Here is a 19,423-nt window from a genome sequence, read left to right as displayed (position 1 = left end):
CAAGATTGTTTAAACAGATTGAGCGGCCTTTAGACTGTTGACTAGTTATTCCCTCTGATACAGGCAGAGAATGTACATGCATGAACGAGGTCTGCTGGCCATTAGTTTATAGCCATTAGGAGTATTCAAATGCAATTTGTGCAGTGAAGTGACATTCTTTTCCTTATTTGCCTGAAGTGCACAATGTGTAATAATTGGACACTACATGGACTACTAATTCAATTTCACGATTGAACAGGACAACAATCTTAAACATACATCTAAAGCAATCAAAGCACTTTTCAGGATGGAGAGGTGGGATATCCTCGACTGGCTGAGGCAATCCCCAGATCTCAGTCTGACTGAGCAGCACTCCACTTCCTGGAGAGCAGACTAAAGGCAGAGAGACCGCAACAACAAGCAAAAGCTGAAGGTGGATACTGGAAAGGCCTGGGAGAACATCACTGTGGAAGATATGAAGCATCTGTTGATGTCTATGTGTCAAAGACTTGAGAATTTTCCACAAAATATCAAATATGACTTTTTTGTTTGTCCAGTTCCTTTTTAAGTCCTAAACTTTAGGAACTATGTGTTAGAAGGTCTTTATCTCCCAAATAGTTCTTTCTATATTCACGACCTGCTCAAATCAATGACACAGTATCCTATAATTAATTTCAAACTGAATGTACAAAAAAGTACAAAAATATTTCACTTTCCAAATACTTAGGGTCTGGACTGTATTAACGTCAGTTGACCTTCACAATGCATTTTAACACTGATGTCATCCATCACCTCCATTTAAACTGCTTTAGGAAGGGATCTCTTAATGACTGATATGAACAGGAGGAATGATCATAGCAACCAAGTACTCTTTCAATATACATATGAGCATGAGTATTGTTGTAAGTTGGACTTGAGAAAAAATTGTCAGATCCTTAAGAGCAACAGGCAGTGACTTGATTGGAATAGAAACGATTAAAAACATTAAGTCTAAACACTGTATAATTTTATCTTGTGAACATCTGCACCAACTGACCCAGACTGTGATAGACTCCATTGTCGGACTTGATCCAAACCTTCCTAATCATAACTACAATCAATTCTAAAATTGTAATGTAAATTCTAGTTCTCAGAGGTTGTGTCTGAAATCCGTCACTACACCGTATATAGTCCACTAGTGAGTTTCCCATGTTGTTGTGCTGTCCAAATGTATTGTGGGAATCATTTTATACACTGCTCAACAAAATTAAGGGAACACTTAGTCATCACATTATAAGACCAAGTCAGTTAAACTTCGGATATATCAATCTGTCCATTTAGGAAGCACAAGTGATTGTGAATCAATTTCACCTACTTTGGTGCAAATAAAAGTGACAACAGGTGCAATGGGCAAAGGGCATCAACCCAGCAGCAGGACCGGTACCTGCTCCTTTGTGCGAGAAGGAACAGGAGTAGCACTGCCAGAGCTCTACCAAACAACCTCCAGCAGGCTACTGGTGTGTGTGTTTCTGACCAAACTGTCAGAAGTTCGATTGGCATTCACCGGAGAACACCAGATTTGGCAGGTCCGCAATTGGTGCCCCATTCTCTTTTGTCGGTGGGTCAGTGATGGTCTGGGGACTCCTTGGAGGGTCACACAGACCTCCGTGTCATAGCCAACGGTAACCTGACGGCTGTTAGGTACCGGGATGAAATCCTCAGAGCGACTGTCCAACCTAATGCTGGTGCAGTGGGCCCTGGGTTCCTCCAGGTGCAGGACAATGCCCGGCCTCATGTGGCCAGAGTGTGTAGGCAGTTCCTCGATGACGAAGGCATTGATGCCATTGACTGTCCCTCATGTTCCCCTGACCTAAACCCAACAGAGCACCTACAGGACGTTATGTATCGGTGCATCCGATGATGCCAAGTACCGCCACAGACTGTCCAGGACCTCACTGATGCCCTGATCCAGGTCTGGGAGGGGATCCCCCCAGGACACCACCCACAGACTCATCAGGAGCATGCCCACATGTTGTCGGGGGTGCATACAGGCATGCGGGGGCCTTACACACTGCTGAGCCACAGTTGGATCAGCCTGTGATTTCAATTTTTTACTTTGATTCTGGGTGTCATAGTGAATCCGGCCCTCAGTGGGTTGATGATTTTGGATTCCATTGACCGTTGTTACGTCATTTTGTTCTCAACAAATTATACCATCAAAAAAATCTGTAAAGATTTTCAACTTGAATAATTTGTTCATCAAGATCTGATGTGTGATTTAAGTGTCCCCTTAATTTCTTTGAGAAGTGTAGTTTCTATATACTGAACTCATAGCCATGCATTGTGAAAAGTAGTGTACAACCGAACATCACTAACCAAGCAATATATACCATCATGCATTGCACCTGTGCTGAAAGAGAAAAAGGTGCAGAGAAAATTAATCAAGCGGTGTATGAAACTGTTTGTTCATTTTACCAATGAGCTCACTATATAGTCCTCGACACTGAAATCCCTGGATCCCCTCAGATTTTCTAAGAACTATAATTAACAACTACATAAACATTTTATAACTTTTCTTTTAAAAGGACAATTCAATTGTATGTTGATAATAAAAAAATATTAACTATTAAATAACTATGTGAGGGCTCTCTCTCTCTCTCTTTTTCTCTCTGAACATGGGTAAACAAAATGTGACTGCTTTTTGGTTACAACTCTTCACTTTTTTGGACCACTCATCAACGACGGATGATTATAATTATTATTGATGGCCACTATCCAAGGCACAGCAGCAACACTGGCAGTTCAGACACATGTATGCGAGCCGCAGCAGCAGTAGTACAGCAAGCTAACCGCCATGCACAGGTGAGGTAAACGGTGTGGCAACAGTTTTAGCCGCTTTGCCTTTGCTAGCTTCCTGAAATCGGACATGTTCAGTGGGGCGATGGTGTTTTACGTGATCAAGCTTGACATTACGAATGTTTTCTTGGTTGTTCCTCCACAGCTTACTTTGGCCTTACAGTTATTACAAATTGTGTCTTCTCCACTCATGGTGAAGAACCTCCATGTCAACGGCATGATGTTTGTGTGTGTGTGTGTGTGTGTGTGTGTGTGTGTGTGTGTGTGTGTGTAATGTTGTATCGGTGCTGTTGTGTGCGCAACGTGAACCATCATGTGATATCCAAGACGGATCAGACTCTGACCAATCATAATGGATCAAGCTGAAAATTGGCCTTTTTTCGATCGCCAGCTGATCAATCGGTGCATCTCTAGAAATCGTGTAAATCCTCAGCCTCCCAACAACCCTGCTCCAAGAAGTCATAGACAAAATACAAAAACATTTGCACAACACAACTACAGTTTGTGAATGACAGAAAATATATAATGTAAATTTTTGAACAGAAAAAGAAGTGCATTCCTTCCTTGAATAAAGGAAGCTTGTGGGTACCATGCAAGAAAAAAAAGAGAGATTAGAGTTTTTGATAATCTATATATACAGCTGACTCAAATGCAACACAGTACCTCTGCAAAGCCACCACCTATGATACTATGCTGTGGTGGCCTGTGGTAACCAAACCTCCACCGTCTCCACTGACATCATTACTATCACGGAAACGAAGCTTTTATTTCCCTGTTCTTTATTTCTGAGTGGTGAAATAAGGTGAATGCTGTGACAGTTATTTTTGGGAGATGAGGTGCATTTTCTGGTCAGTGCATAATCTAAATGACAACAACCCCACACAAAGCGTCATAGAAGGTGAAACATGGATTTATGCATAGACCACAAAATCACTCTCTCTTTTAGTGGCATAGTATTTCATCCACTACATTTCTCTGCAGATAGATAAAATACTAAATCAATGAAAGTAAATAAGTATATAAAACTTTAAACAGTCCACAACTACTGCACTTGGGATGAACAGAAATAAATGAATAATTTTTTTTTTTCATTTTTAAGAAATAGGTGCAAACCTGGCATCAACAACCAATACAATGCTTCAGATGCAGGAAAAAAAAACTAACTTTATTGTCTCTCAACCGCAGAGGATAATAGGCCTTAAATATCACAAACCATATTGTTTTTTTTTTTCCCACCAATCCACTAATTTTAAGAAACAAATAGTTTAAAACATTTATGGTTAGCTGTCATGAACCTCAGTTAAATCTAGCTGAATTCATAGTAGGGCTAAAGCAACTTTATCAGCAACTCTAATTTTAGACAATCGACTAATCCTTTTTTTTTTTTTTTTTTTTTTAAAGCAAAGATGACAAACAAAAAAATCACTGGTTCCAGTTACTGAAATGTGAACATTGCTATTGCTATTTTCTGTGACAGTACGGTGAATATCTTTGAGTTTTGGATTGTTAGTCAGAAAATCCAATAAATCTGCGGACATCACTTTGAACTCTGAAAACATGTGAAGGGCACAAGACTAAATAACTAAATGATTAATCGAGAAAATAATCAGCGGATTAATCAATAAATTATCAGTTATATAGTTAGTAGCAGCTCAAAGTTTGTCAGATTTCATGAAGTTATAAGTAATGTTATTTTAACTAACTTACATATTATGAAACTGTGACCTATACAGTTGTTACAAAAAAATAAATATGTGAAACAAAAAGTAAGGCAAAGTTTGACAAAAGTTTCAAAATAATTCATGTATAAGTGCAAAAGGAAGTTCCCAAACATGGACAGCATGATGTACGTGCCCTGCACTGTAGGTGTTTGTGTGCTTGTGGCAAAGATGACTCAGTACTTTCTTCTCAGGGCTCTTGAGCGTGCACCAGTGTCTCACAAGAGTGCAAGTGACTTATGTTACAGTCATCCCTTATCTCAGCTATCCCACAGGTACTAAATCTACCAAATGGATGAATTTATATCATGTGGGTGGGCGGTGGGGGGAGGGGTGTCTGTTGACTATACTGCCTTACAAAGAGTTATTGCAACAGTAAGAAGATTTAATTCAGAGAAAGTGAGATGTGGGCATGAAAGTTCTTGTGGGATGGTGAACATTTTATGACCAATTCAAAAGTTGAATTATATTTAATGAAGTACAAAATACTGAAATATTGGTTTAAAATTAACAGAAACACAAAGAAAAATCAACAATGGTAAAAACATTAAAATAAGTACTCACAGAGGTACTAAGAATGGTAATGGTATTTCACAGTATGGAAGCAAACAAGCTGCATCTTCAGTTTTCATTAGACTGTGGTTCCAAACATCAAACAAACCTTAAGCACACAGTCTCACTGAAAGCGAAGGCAAACAAAAACAGGAAATGTGCAAAGGGTCGAATCTGAGTTAAACTTCAAAATGAGTTTAATTTGAAATTTTGAATCTGCAACAATAAGTCAATTTAACTTTGGCTCATGATATCCTTTGCTTACAGAGGAAAATAATAATTACGCACATGTTGGACGTAAATCAACGTTTTTTTTTCCTGCCTGATCAAGTAACAGTTGACAGGTTCAAAAGGTAGACACTTGCACCTCAATATCAAAAGTTTATCTTTAGTGTGGGCAAAGACTTAATCTTAACACATGGAAACAGAAGGGATGCCCCCGCAGAGTGACAAATTCCATGGATAGAAATTTCCCCACCCTCTTCAATCGCGTCAAAAATCCTGTCACATTGATTATTTTTGGTGACTCCTGAGGAAACCTCAAAACTGAAACTTAACCGATGAACCAACTCTAGACTGAGCATGACGATGTCCAAGGTGACAAGGTGTGATAAACAGGCTGATGGCACGTCTACCTTTGATATCTGGGATTCTTGTGGGGAATCCCCACCAGAGCGTAGGTGTAAGGAGAAACCCTTCATTCATTACTCAAGTGGGTGACGTATCACACTGAGCATAGATTTTCTACTTGCAGCCACTCATGCTCCAGTCTATGTGCTTGCTGTTCCATTAATTATCAAGCCCACTATTGCACACAAATTGTGATGCAACAACAAATAAATCTTTTGTCCTTATTGCTTCAGCTCCAATTCCTAAAAAACATGCATTTCTGCACTCTATAATTTAAAACATACTACTAATAGAATTTTTCTACCAGAGATTTTTGTCTTTCTGTCTACATACTAAAATGCCTGTCATTTATAGTTTCATTTTATAATGCATCCTGTATGTGACAGATTTTTTTTCAAATTTAACCATGTCAAACAGTTTGAAACTGCTGCACCAGCTTGAGACAAACCCCAAGTATAAAGACATGAATGTTGCAGATAAATTTGTGGTCATGCAAACTGCTTTTCATGTTGAACGGAAAAGAAATACCAACAACTTTCTCTGAAGAGAGGAAAAGATCTCTCAGTAGTAAGTGTCTGGGAAATAAAATCTATACGAATGTAAACCCAATTTTTTTTTTTTTTTTAAGTGTCAATAAAGAAACATCAGTTTAAAAATGATCTAATCTGATCAAATGGGAACAATTTGTAAAGGATTTTCATTAATCACTATCAATGGGAGCTGTCTGTGCCCACCTGATCTTTTTGAACTGGGTTTTCACCATGTAGTTGAAGGGGAAAATGCAACATGATTAATAGGAAAAAATAACATACCTTTACCAGCCCACTCATTCTTGTCAGCATTGCACACTATTTAAAGTGGCCAACTACACAAGAGGACATCACAAGCTACTGATAAAAAGATCTATTGTGCATCTTATCAAGAAACTTCAATCAAGCCTTACTATGGAGCAGCATTTCAGAATTGCCCTGTGGATGTTTTGTCTTGTAGGGTATCTTCAAGCAAAAGCCATCCCCACTGAGCAAGGAGTCAAACCTCAAGAGCCATGTTACCACTTCAACATTGATGACCTGGACTTTGACAATCTGCTTAAAGACGTGTCATGTGTAAGTTATTTCATGATAAAGGGAATGTACAGTAGTCCTACAAACATCTTAGACCATTCAAATCTGCATGTTTTTTTGTTTTTTTTTAGAAACTAATCTGTTTCTACTGAAAGTGAACGATAAAAACTAATTGTCTGTTTCTCTGATTTGTTGCAGGATAAAAACGTGACTTTCACCACTCCAACAAACGTGCTGGTAAGAGATCACTGTTGATCAAGTTTAAGTACTTACTCAGGATGTTGATGCTGCTTTTGCAGATTGCCGCAACCAAACCTCCTAAAGGTTTTTAGAGTGTCTCCACAAATGTGTTTACACTGCCACAATTTTCTTCTTTTGAGAGACTGCCCTCTCATGTTAACTTTTGTTACCAAGTGCCTACCACTAGGGGTTCTCTCAAAATTGCTCAAAAAGAAATTTAAATCTGTGTCTTAAACAATGTTTGCATGTCATTTAGAGAAACTGAATGTATACCCACTAACTTAAAATAGCACTGGTACATGACAAGAGGCTGCTCTTAATGCTTATCTATCTGACAGTAAATCAAACCATAACACCAACAACGACAATCAACTTAATCACTAATTCAAAAATCAACTGAAGCTGATTCAACTCTTGTACAAAATGTAGTTGATCGCCATTATTGGACAAAGTGTGACCGTAAGGATTGCTGTGTCTTTGTCAGGAAAAATCCTATGCCAAAGCCCTGCATTTGTTCATTGACGGGCTGGACCGAGCCAGTAAGAACTGCAGCGATGAACAGAACCGAATTACAGAAATCAAATACGCTTTGAAGATTAAAAAACTGGAGAGCTTGCAACATGTAAGTATTAACATTATTACCGTATAGTCATATCACCTTAGAAATGTGTAATATGTGTATATTTAAGTTCTTCACTAAAACTACATGATCCAATACTAAGCCAGCCTCCTCTCCTCATGTACAGGCCAACTCCCATGAGTTCCAGCGGGAAAACAAGACGTTTGCAGTCTTCGTGAAGGACTTCGAAAGTTTTCTCAAACAACTCAACGACAATCCTAAAATGTGTTAATCCACACTGAACCTTCAGATGTTTCTTCTACTTTATCATTATTTAATATAACACACTGCACTAAAAATGTGATGTTCTCTAAGTAACAATTGAAAAACACTGCAAGAAGTTCTCAAGTTATTTATATATTTATTTATTTAATAATGAAATTGATGTACCGCAACCACAAAATATGTGAAAGTTTGCTATTAAAATGATCTGTGAACTGTGATTCATGAGTTTGTCATCAATTACTGTTGTGTGTGACGTGGTAACTCCTCTCTAAAATTAAAAGGAGGTGATTGGTATCTTCATAGTAGCATTAGGGGAAAAAAAAAAAAACAACTTGTCAATTATTACAGCTAGGACTTACTAAAAATAAATGATTTTGTCACTTCCCTCTTATTGTAGACACTTATTAGTGTTTGTAGGAAAAAATGTTCCTTTTCATGTAGATAGATCATGTAAAAATTGCTTCACTAAATTTGAGACAAAAATAAGGGTGAAACGCTAATGTGTGCTGTTGAGATGATGTGAATGCTCTCTTGCTTTAACACTACGAAAGCTACTTGTCCTAATGAGATGAACAGCAACACAAGAGCAACTCTGGTGAGCATCAAAAGACAAATCATTTTTGCAAACCGTAAAAGGTAAATGAACTTAAAACCTAAAATACTTTTACTTAAAGTTCTTCAGACAAAAGGCACACACACTTCATTAATGTTATGACATATTTTCATCCCATCTCGAGCCTTTAACTTCTTAGGTTGTATATTGACAAAAAAGGCGCTGTGGCGTACTGCATTGTAACTGATTTAAGGAGACCGCCCTGTCTACCAAAACAAAAGATTGGTTGTATGTTCCAACACTTTGAAACGACAAATGTTTACATTCAGTAACAACACAGAAAGTAGTGTGATGTTGATACTGTGCAATAAAAAGTTGAAAGAATGAGGCCAAGGTCGACAGATGGGCATACATGCTGTTTGACCTCCAGACTGGTAGCTAGTTGTAGAAGTCTGAATTAAACCATATCTTAAGTATAGGTGCAGCAGTTTAGAAATGCTAAAAAAAATGTTACTTGGAACAACCAACTAAGATAAAGCTAGTATATGGCTGTGTCATGGGCTATTTGCATTGTGCCGGTTTCAGTCCTTTCTTTATTTCTCTCCTACTCTCTGTGCTCACATATTTTAATACAGCCCATATTCTAATATAACATTCCCAATAAAGCTGTTTTCATTTGAATGTTTATCTGTTTCTGTCGTCGGACAACGTAACAGGTATGAAATAGTGACTGAAACACGCCCTCTAAGACTACATGTTAACCAACAGTCACTTTCGCTTGCTCTACTGCTGATAAAATCCTGACCTTTGTAACATTGAGTTTCAGCTTGGGCCTTCATCAGGGTCATCGGGGGCCATCTGGGCCTTTATCGACGCCCTAAGCTGAAACACATTGGTCTAATAGTGTTGCTGGAGTCTCTCTTTAGACTTTTTCTTTTCTCCATGCGCTTCGAAAGTGGGTGAACTAGCACCAGAAACCTCTACTTTGATCGTTAAGAGAGAAAGAAGCTGATCATATCAGCTGCTGTGCATCACTGAGGTGTGCTTGAGGAAGGAAAGCTCTTGCTCATGGGGCAATTGTGGCAACTCTGAATTTAAAATTGCCCAGACAGAGCTACTATATCAGTTAGGATGTCTGATGCTGATATATACAATCACATGTGTGGGGTAGATGTAAAAATTCATTACTCCTAAGCCACAATGAATGTACTGCTTGTGCCAGGCACACACTCATCTATCATCTGCACTAAAGAACACAAAAGGCCACAAGGTCGCATCCTTTCACATGTTATACCGACTGTTTGAGTCATCACAGTAATTTTGTAGACTGATGTAATTCAAAGATTATACAGATTTGGTGGGCCTTTAACTGATGATGAGGAATCTCTGAAGGTTATCTGTCTGTACGTGTGAATAACCTAATGAACAGTACAAGAACCTAGATATATTTTCGATGATAATTTTGCCTGAGCAACACAGTAGCAGATTTGGAAACCCATCATCACACCTCTGTTTTCAAAATGAACTTTTACATTCAATGTTAATGTCTTATTGAGAGTGTAATGACACAAGGTGGGAATATACAGACCCAAGAGAAAATGGACCGTGTGGGAAACGACTGATGGTTGCGCAATGAAAGAACTAAAATTAGTTTAGTAATAGAGCAGTGGTTCCCAACCTGTGGGCCAGGGCCCACTGGTGGGCCACAAAGGTATTGCAAGTGGACCAACAAATCATTTGCAAAACAATAGGAGTAAGAGATGTAATTGCAAAAAAGAATATAACATTTTTTCAAATGAAATGATTTTTAGAAACATTACATATGTTGAAAAACTTCTTTCTCTGTTGTTTTTTCTCTAATGCCTATGACTGTGGTAAGTCATGACAGGAACTTTTATTTTGTTGCTGGACCACATCGTATACTTGTTTGCTATCTCAGTCTGATTGCGCACTAAAAGATAACATCCACAACCGAAACTGGAGTGCCAAAATGGAGAGTTGGTTAGAGACAGATAGAATTAAAAAGAAAGAATAATGAGACAGATGGTGAATCGACAAGTGATCTCCTCCCTGTCCAACAAAAAAGAAAAATTCAGCTTCCCCTGCTTTCAGTTCAGTCTTGAATGTTTGATCACTAACATTAAAACAAAAAGTACTGTGAGAATATACCATTTGGCCTACGTATTGTTATGGGGTCGGATGTAGGCCACCAACATTTTTGCGATTTTCAAGTGGGCCATGAGTTGGGAAAAGTTGGGAACCACTGTAATAGAGGATCCATCACACCCTCTTTGAATAGGCACTTAAACCATCAGGAGGTAAACACTACTTACACTAAACACTAACATCCAAAAAAGAGGCTCACACAGCATTCGGCTGTCCAACAAGTTTTTACTATTAACACTGGCATCACTGTATGTCAATAAATTATAAGCTAGATAATGCACCTCATATTTCTTCATGCCAAACCAAACTATTTTATGCTTTTATAATAATACATATCTGGTGTACAAAGATGTTCAATAGTTAAGGCTGGTTTTACCAGTCTCATCGAGAAAATTCCCCTATGGGCACAAAATGGTTTTCATGACTCCACGTGGAGGCAACTGTTGTGAAAATCATCCACTGATCATATCATGGTGAACTAAATATAGGTAGGTTAGATTTGGTAAAGGTGTGTGTGTGTGTGTGTGTGTGTGTGTGTGTGTGTGTGTGTGTGTGTGTGTGTGTGTGTGTGTGTGCGTGCGTGCATGTGTGTAATCTTTTCCATCATTCTCTTTTCCTCTTCTCCCTCTAACCTCAATTCTGAAAATAGCGATATACATAAAGGTGGCTTGCTTCTTTGATAAAACTCGATGATGAAATCAAAAACAAACAAACTGCAAATAAACTAAAAACATCAAGAGCACCATTTTGAACCAAACTTAATCTTCAATGAGCTCTGCCTTATCTAATTGTGAATTGCAGATAGACTGACAGTAAACATGTTGTGGCCATTTTACATATATTTTCACATGTATAAAAAAGTATTAAAGTAGTTAAGTTATTTAATGACAAAGATTTCCCTAACACAATTCTCAGAGCAAATGGGTGCAAATGGGTTTTTCTTTCTCTAGGGACAGCCAACCTAGTTTCATAAGTGAAGTTGAAGTGAAGAAGTTGTAAGCTGTGCTACTATTGGCCAGCTTGAGGGATTTTACCATGTTGTAGTAGCATCGTGAAAAAAAAAATTTCCAAGAGTCATCTAAAGGAAAAACAATGCTGTATGCATTAGGTGATACACAACTAATTCAGCCCACCCTTTCCACCCAGCAGCTATATAAATTCAATACAGCACAGAGGATAAGTAAACCAACACAACACCTCCACTAAACAACTTGCTTTTCACACTGACAAGCCTTCAAGCTGAATATGGAGAAATTTATTTGGGTTGCCTTTTGGACTGTTACTCTCTTTACTTGTCTTCAAGCAAATCCTATACCCATAAAGGAGTCCAGTATCGACTTAATACTGAATGAAGTCTCATGTGTAAGTTATTTCAAGCCGAATATTTTTTCCCCCTCTCATTTTGCAAAGATTCTGTCAGTTACTAATACCTTCTAATGTTTTCTTCTGTCCATACAGCCATCAAATTCAACCTTCTATACTCCACCAATTACTACGGTAAGGTTGTATTTTATATTGTTAAGTTTACACGTCTTAAAATATGATGATGCATTACCATTACAGAAACACAAGTCAGAAGTAACAATGAAATACAGTATATGTATGTACTTTACTAAATATGACAATGATGATAGACTAATCTGTTTTTGAATATTAAGTCAGAAAAGAACAGCAATACTGGGTAGTCCCCAGCATCAAAGAAGCTCAAGCTTTAGGGTTTAGATGAGCTTTTATAAACCACATGTAAAGGTTCTCTAGTACAGGAAATGAGCTTGACAAGTGTTGATACTTCACACAGCTGTGACAGCTTCTGTTTGCTGACGTCTCTGCGCATAGCCACAAGTCTGCCTCAGTCAGGGCAGTAATTGGACGCTAAAACATCTCTCTCTCATACACACACAGGTAGGATGCATTGCTGCAGCACTGGAATGCGTTATGGAAGAACTTAAAGGAACAGCCCAAGAGGAATGTGAGGACCCCAACGCAAGAATAGAGGAAACTGTCGAATTCTTGGAAATACAGATCCAAAAACTAAACATTACACATGTAAGTACCTCCCCACATCGTGTTGCCAAATCAAGTGCCAAAGATTACAGAAAAAAGAAAGAAAAAAAAAAAAAAGATGATTGATTGATGATTACAAGAAGATAATTTGTTCAAATGGACTAAACTGACTTATTGTCTTCTCCCTAGGCATCAACAAACCGCAGTGAATGTGACTGTGAAACATGGTCTGAAACCCCTCTCAGTGAGTTTCTGAAAGGAACGAAATTCTTACTTGAGTCTTACAATCTAAGAAATGCATAATGCAGTCCAAAAAGACTGGGGCAACCTTTGTATCGCATCTTCTCCATCAACTGTACTGAAAAACGCCACAGGAAGTCTTGAGCAGCGATTAAATGCTGCAAAAAATTCTATTTCATCCGGCATGAGATGACACGACCAACCCATTGATTCTGAAGCAGACGTGTTTTAAGGATTGTATGTAATCAAGCAACATCTACACATGTTGATTGGAGTGATCTCAGGTATATCTCTGTTTTTAGCGATGCTATACGATTAAGAACACTGCTCTACAATATTTGCATTTATAACCAAGTCACTGCAATATGGTGATAAGGCAACTACTCATGTTGAATGATTTTATTTCTTCTGTATTTTATTTTTACTACATATTAACATAATATATAATACATTATATTTCTACAATTATCTTATGTATTTCTACAACTGCTGTGAAGTGTATTTAAAAGTTCTCAATTTCAAACAATGGGAATGTATTTGATGTAAGCTCTTGTATAGCTCTGAATTTTTATTTATTTATTTATTTATTGATTATTTAACATGCTGTATGGCGGTGCTATAAATTGAAGCTATAACTTAATAAATGTTACCTTAAAGAGTTTGTGTATTGCCATTTAAATTCTAAATTAGTGTCCTCAGAAGATTACAAATATATGTCCAAAAAAACTGTTAGTTTAGCTCTTATCTGGAGCCTTCATCAAATCAGAATGCATATCTGCATCATGTTTGGATTAGCCTACCAATAAGATAAGACAATGCGAATTTGGAATTAGAGCTAGATTGTCATTTTTAACTTTAGCAGTAAAGAAATTAATGTGGAAAAGGAATAGGCGTATTACCTCTGTGGGAGGCTGAATTTCCTCAATGTTAAGGGCACAAGAAGTTTGACTATGGAAAATCATGTCATAGTGAAGTCACTGTCAAGTCATTTTAGGAACAGATTCTGTACAGTCCCACGGTTTTTAGCAATTTGTGCCAGAGGGAACGTTCACCGTACTGTTTGCCTATTATGGCTGTTTTTTGTTTTGTTTTTTTGGTATTGTACCATAGTAGCATGATAGCCAAGACATTGTTTAAACATTAAACTTAAAGTTGTCAGGCCTATTTATTTCCATTGTAACTGTTTAGTTGTGTTTTATATGATGCATTAACTAATAGAGGGACCTATTAGCACTGTAATCATTGGTATACAGACTATAATCATCTGGAGTACTTTTTGACAATGATGTAATTTGATGGTTATGAGGGAAGATCTGAGGACAGTATAAGTGCAACGCTTACAAGCATGTTTGAGTCTAACATGTAGCAATTCCTCTTACCTCAACAAAATTCATGGACTGTCATTGCCTTCCAATGATATTACATTGATGAGCTTTTTCCGATCGGCAGACCGAATCGCTAAGATATCATTTTTCACTAGCAATCTATATGATCAATATATCATATGAAATTATTCTTTTAATTTTTAATCTTAGGTTGGATTTAGTCAACTTAAACTATTTATTTAAGGTTACCTTTCTGACTTGGCTGCGTCTCCATAGCAACAGTTGCCAAGGCTCAGAGGTACTTGTATTTAGGTAAAACCACATGATTTCTCTGAAACAAGGTTGAAATAATTGAAGGTGGTGGTCATCACATAAACCCTTATCATTGTTACATTATGTGACCGTCCTTTCTATATTAGGTAATATATACATATACTGACTTATGGCTTGGGTAGTTACACTTTCTTTTAAACTGGATCTTTCCATATTTTAATGGAGTTTTTTGCCTTTAACTCATATCGTGGAAGATACTTTGTGCGCTCTTACGTCACTCTCTCATAGTCATGGGTACTCTGAAATATTTAAATAAAAGGTAAAACGAATTACATCACTCTGTAATTTTGACAGACAAAACAGCAGAAACAAAAAGCCACTTGGGGGGCAATGGGGTTTTTAATCCGACCATGATTTACAAGAATGCAGTACATATTTAACATCCTCCTGCACAGCACCACAGCATAGGTGCTACAGCTTCTAAGAGCTCGGGGCTCAAATTTTTTCACTGTTTAACCACATCAAGAGAGTTGCATATCCTGTTTATCTCTAAACCTACTAGTATCACCTCAGTGAGTGAGGCCAAAAAAGAAAGAAAGAAAAAAAAGGTTAAGCTCATGTGTGTATATATATATATATATATACATACACACATATATATATACACATATACACACACACACACACATATATAAAATACTGTATGAATTTGCTTTTGTTTTGGAGAACTTAATTACTTACTTGAATATCTTTCAGTGTTATCCTAGTGACCGTACTCAACTTAAGGCTCTGATTCACCTATTTAACACCTACGTAAAAACGAAATAATACTATTATTAATAACAATAATATTGAGTATAGAATAAAAGGAAATGCAAAGGCCGTATTTAATTACCCAAACAACATTCAAATTTAGCCAAGATGGCAATGAGATATCATGGGTTGGTGCCATTTTCAGGGAAAAGTAAACTGAGTTGGCTGCCTGATGTTAGACATATAAACCAAGTAGCATTAATAATGTCTTAAAAATGGACTATGAGAAGGGAGTATCTCTTTACAGGGCAGATGTCAATTAATAGTCTCGATGATCTACATTTTCTCTGCACACTGAAAAAAATCAGCCAAAGGGGATTTACAGCATAGCATATTTACAATAGGTACCGGCTTCAGCAGGAAGGAGGGCAATTCAGATACAGCGCCTTACCAACCTGGCATTTTAGTCTAACATGCATTGAGACAACACGACTTTGTCCAAGCTGTGGTCTTAGACCATTTTCCCTATACATCATAATTTAAAGAAGGTTGGGAGATGAACATGCCTCCTCAACAGAATAAAAAACAAAGACATCAGCATGAGACATCAACTCCGGGGCAGAACATCACCGGTCAAAGTTATCAGCACTGTAATAAAATAATCTGCATTTAATCCTTTTCGTGCATCGCCATACTGACATAAAATGATAAACAGTGTAAGATACTGTCAGGCTTTTGTGCATTGCATTATATTTTGAGGTCACAATCTGCATTGCATATGGTATAAAAGCAGTAAATTTGTAAAGTTTGAAACCTGGAGCTGTACGTACAACTGAAAGGCTTGATCCTTGCACACGAGTTTCCTGAATGCCCTGGAATTTCCTTCGATTGTGCAAACCAGTAGGAAGTAGACACACCACTCCATTCACAAGACTGCTCAACATTTAAGAGTAAATGATCACGCTGCATCGCATACACAGGAAACCAAAGCATTTCCTGTATGTGTATAATGTAATAACAGAGTGAGGGCAAATCAACAGTTTGCATCAACATGGGGTGACCAACATGTTTGAATCCAGTGACAAGCAGACAGATCGTCACATAATACTGTTTGTTTTGACATTGTGAATCTGTGAATAAGCAAGGCCCACTTCACAGAAGAATCCCCCCACAAAGATGGGAAAGAAGCCCTTCTTCATTGTCAAATGCTGGTAAATTTAGGCTTTTGTAGCCCACCAGCCACTTAAAGGGAGCAACAGCAAGTCATTTAAAAGTCATCTTCCCAAACAATGCAGTATGAACTTCAAAAAGCATTTTAGAAGTTGGTAATTTTTGTATAAAGCTGTTGATTGCAGGCTATGTGTTAGTGCAAACTTAGCTTAGTTTGAACATAATGCAGGAAATAACTTCTGTAAATGTAAACGAGTTGCACAATACAAGTTAGTTACACTGCAGAGTTAAGTTTATGGGTTAAAATTTACAGTTCTCTCATTTACAATCATTCCTAATAACAGGTGGTAGACACCTTACAGGTGGATCATTGTTGTCATGGCAGAGTGATGGTAGAGACTAATGCTTGAAAAGCCAGGGAAATTCAAATGCATTTTAGTCAGGAATTGTTGGTTACTGTTCACAAACACAACATTCAAACTTGGACCTTCCTCCACAACTCAGTGCCACCAGAAGTGCACGCCCCCTGCCCAAGACCGAAGTTGCCAGAACGACCACAGCCCAGTGTACCACCTGCAGCATCACACTGCTTTTATGGACACTGCAAGCTCCTATTGTAGGAATGTTTGATTTGTTGTAATCGAAAAGCCAAAACTTTAGGAAGCTAACTAAGCTAACTGGCAGCACCTACCTGTTAGTGCTGTTATTAGCTACACATCCGCTCTCCAAAGGTTGCAGCCCAGACTTATCCCAAACACAGCAAAATAAGAAAACACAGGCAGACAGCAGCAGATAAATACGCCGCCTCAGTCTTCTAGTGGTTCATAAGTGATGACTGAGCGGGACTACTTTTGGATGAGTCTACACATTGTTTTTAGGAACATCCTGCATAGTGTTCCTTTAAACAACGCGGAAAAGCTCAATAGTTGCAATATAGTATTTAAGGTATTTTAAGGTTTTTTTCATATAAAACACACATACATACACACATATATACATTGCCTGGCCAAAAAAAAAGGTCACCACCTGGATTTAACTAAGCAAATAGGTACGAGCCTCCTATTGGATAATTACTGCATGGGCGATTATCTTTCAGCTAGCAACAAGTTATTTAACCCCAACTGATGCAATGAGTTGCTTCTCTTTTCTTAAACAACCATGTCGAAAGACACATCCCGTAGTCGTGGAAAAGATGTTAGTCTGTTTGAGAAGGGTCAAATCATTGGCATGCATCAAGCAGAGAAAACATCTAAGGAGATTGCAGAAACCACTAAAATTGGGTTAAGAACTGTCCAACGCATTATTAAAAACTGGAAGGATAGTGGGGACCCATCGTCTTCGAGGAAGACATGTGGCCGGAAAAAAATCCTGAATGATCGTGATCGGCGATCACTTAAACGTTTGGTGATATCAAATCGAAGAAAAACAACAGTAGAACTCAGGGCTATGTTTAATAGTGAAAGTAAGAGCATTTCCACACGCACAATGTGAAGGGAACTCAAGGGATTGGGACTGAACAGCTGTGTAGCCTTAAGAAAACCACTAATCAGTGAGGCTAACCGGAAAAAAAGGCTTCAATTTGCTAGGGAGCATAAAGATTGGACTCTGGAGCAATGGAAGAAGGTCATGTGGTCTGATGAGTCCAGGTTTACCCTGTTCCAGAGTGATGGGCGCATCAGGGTAAGAAGAGAGGCAGATGAAGTGATGCACCCATCATGCCTAGTGCCTACTGTACAAGCCTGTGGGGGCAGTGCTATGATCTGGGGTTGCTGCAGTTAGTCAGGTCTAGGTTCAGCAACAGTATGTGCTCAAAGAATGAGGTCAGCTGACTACCTGAATATACTGAATGACCAGGTTATTCCATCAATGGATTTTTTCTTCACTGATGGCACGGGCATATTTCAAGATGACAATGCCAGGATTCATCGGGCTCAAATTGTGAAAGAGTGGTTCAGGGAGCATGAGACATCATTTTCACACATGGATTGGCCACCACAGAGTCCAGACCTTAACCCCATTGAGAATCTTTGGGATGTGCTGGAGAAGGCTTTGCGCAGCAGTCAGACTCTACCATCATCAATGCAAGATCTTGGTGAAAAATGTATGCAACACTGGATGGAAATAAATCTTGTGACATTGCAGAAGTTTATCGAAACAATGCCACAGCGAATGCTTACCGTAATCAAAGCTAAAGGCGGTCCAACGAAATATTAGAGTGTGTGACCTTTTTTTTTGTGGCGACTTTTTTTTTGGCCAGGCAGTGTGTATATGTGTGTGTGTGTGTGTGTGTGTGTGTGTGTGTGTGTGTGTGTGTGTGTGTGTGTATATATATATATATATATATATATACACACACACATACACACACACATACATACATATATATATATGTTTTATACTTTGAATCTGCCACCACCACGGCTCCGAGCCACTGTCCACTGTAATCTCATCATGCAGCTAAAGTTTGGCAAACTAATATCATAAATATTGTTTATTATCCAGATTGAATAATCAGACTTTGAAGTTGATGTTAGTCCATCAGTTATGGTGGTAAATACCATAAAAACTATAGTGGAACAGCAATAGTGGAAGAAACATCATTACACCAGCACATGGAGCAAACACTTCCCATCCAAATTCAAACACTATCCCTTTAAAAAGATAGTGAATCGAAAGCAAATTGTTATTGCTCATCTTAGAGGTCACTACATGACATTCAATACACACAAGTCGTCTTATCAAACAACTAAGAGATTTAAGAAAATTGCAATGCAATATTTTTGACTCCTGTTGGGTGAAAAATACTCTAGGTTTCTTGTGACAGACACAGTATTCTGTGAATAATAATACAAATATTTCATTATTAAATATATGAAAAAGATGTGTAAATAGAACTGTCCACTCTTTTCATGATACACAATCACTGCACAAAATATTATGCCTTAGGCTTGCTTTGATGGTTTCATTTTATTTTTTAATTCTAATTAACAAAGCACCTGCAGTCCTGTTATCAAAAATCTCATTTTCTGTAGTTTTTGGTGGATGTTGGGGTGTAATGACATGTACTGTACTCCAGG

The 19,423-nt window shown here is 37.9% G+C and overlaps 1 long non-coding RNA gene across 1 annotated transcript; it reads left to right on the top strand.

Annotated features, from left to right (window-relative positions):
• Nucleotides 1–12,454: 12,454 nt before the first annotated feature.
• On the top strand, nt 12,455–13,989 carry LOC130173844 (uncharacterized). The gene is made up of 2 exons (XR_008828505.1): nt 12,455–12,627; nt 12,775–13,989. It is a non-coding gene; the product is annotated as an uncharacterized LOC130173844 (long non-coding RNA).
• Nucleotides 13,990–19,423: the final 5,434 nt, after the last annotated feature.

This window comes from Seriola aureovittata, chromosome 8 (assembly GCF_021018895.1).
Source record: "Seriola aureovittata isolate HTS-2021-v1 ecotype China chromosome 8, ASM2101889v1, whole genome shotgun sequence".
In the NCBI taxonomy this organism is placed as follows: Eukaryota; Metazoa; Chordata; class Actinopteri; order Carangiformes; family Carangidae; genus Seriola; species Seriola aureovittata.
This window is presented reverse-complemented; position numbering and strand designations above follow the sequence as displayed.